General features: G+C 36.5%; 1 non-coding gene across 1 annotated transcript; it reads left to right on the forward strand.

Moving 5' to 3' along the window:
* The first annotated feature begins 346 nt into the window (after positions 1-346).
* On the forward strand, positions 347-487 carry LOC147494337 (small nucleolar RNA Z247). Its single transcript, XR_015200490.1, has one exon. It is a non-coding gene; the product is annotated as a small nucleolar RNA Z247 (small nucleolar RNA).
* Positions 488-1685: the final 1198 nt, after the last annotated feature.

Here is a 1685-nt window from a genome sequence, read left to right on the forward strand (position 1 = left end):
GAGCTAGTTAGTGGAAGAAAGTTATGTCCAGATCAGTATTTGATTGATGCTAGAGGTGTTATCAGAAATCAAGTTAATCCAGCTTATTTTGATTGGATTATACTAGATCAAACTTTGTTGATTTGGTTAAATGCTACGTTGTCTATAGAAGTATTGCCGTATGTAGTTGGAGTAGCTTCTTCATATAAATTATGGAATACTCTAGAGAAACGTTTTGCAACAATATCTACTGCTCATTTGATGCAACTCAAAGCAAGGTTACAAGCTCAGAAGAAGGGAAATTTAAGCATTTCTGCTTATTTGCAAAATCTTAAGCAAGTAGCAGATGCCTTGGCTGCTGCTGGACCCCCTATTACTGATAAGGATTTAGCCTTTCACATGTTAAGAGGATTGAATATTGAGTATAAACCATTTGTTACTTCAATTAGAGTCACACAGCAGCCAGTTACTTCTGATGAACTACATGGTTTGCTACTCAGTGAAGAGCTATCAATTGAAGAAGCCCACAGTGCTCAAGTAGCTGATGTCAGTTCACATGCTTTCTCAAGCACAAGGGATTATCAAGGTCAATTTCAGTTTAACTTTGGTTAATTCAAGGGAAATAATTCAGGGAATAGAGGTCATTACAATGGACACTCAAGCTCAAATCAATATACAAATCATGGATTGAATAACAATTATAGTACTCGAGGAAATTATGGATATTCCAGAGGAAATTATATGCCAGCAAGGTCTACAACCTTTAGAGGAAATCATATGCAGGGTACTTTTTCAAATCAATCACAAAGACCTGTGTGTCAAGTTTGTGGGAAAATAGGTCATTTGGCTATAAATTGTCATCACAGAATGAGTCATGCTTATGCAGGCAAGATTCCATCTGCAAAACTTGCCATGCTAGCCAATATTCATGATTCTGCAACTACAGATTTCAATCCTACTTCTGATTCAAATGGTGGTTTTGACCAGCATAACTATATTAGAGATCAAAATGAAGTTGGTTTTGATCAATCTAATGTTGGCTATGATTCAAATGTTGGAAGTTATGATCAGAATAGCTTTGCACAAGATTATATGCAGAATGCATATGATCAAAATTATAAAAGTACTGATATGTTTGGTTATGATAATTATCCTTATATAGACTCATCTTATGCTTCCTCTAGTCATCAGAATACAGGCCATCCAACTACTAATTTTGCTTCTTCAAGTTATCAGACTTCAGCTCCAAATACTTTCTCTAGTCATTAGAATACATGCTATCTAACTGCTAATTTTGCTTCTTCAAGCTATCAGCCTTCAGCTCCAAATGCTTCAACAAGTTATTCTGCATCTATGCTTCCAATGGCCAACTATGCTTCTCAGAGTTCTCCTGCTCCAAGATGGTATGCTGATCCCACTTCTGCATCTTAATGAGTCTCTTCAACATTCCACTTCTGCATCTACTGATTCTGTCATTCCAGACTCTAATGCACATCAAATGCAGACTCGATCCAAAAATGGCATTTCAAAACCTAAAGCTTACACTACTACTAAACATCTTCTCCCTACAGCTCTATCAGTTTCATTACAGAACTTGCCTAAAACCCCAACCACTTATACTGAAGCATGTAAAGATTCAAACTGGAGAGCAGCCATGGCTGTAGAGTATAATGCTTTACTTCATAACAAAACTTGGATTCTAGTTC

This window comes from Coptis chinensis, chromosome 6 (assembly GCF_015680905.1).
Source record: "Coptis chinensis isolate HL-2020 chromosome 6, ASM1568090v1, whole genome shotgun sequence".
NCBI classification, from domain to species: Eukaryota; Viridiplantae; Streptophyta; class Magnoliopsida; order Ranunculales; family Ranunculaceae; genus Coptis; species Coptis chinensis.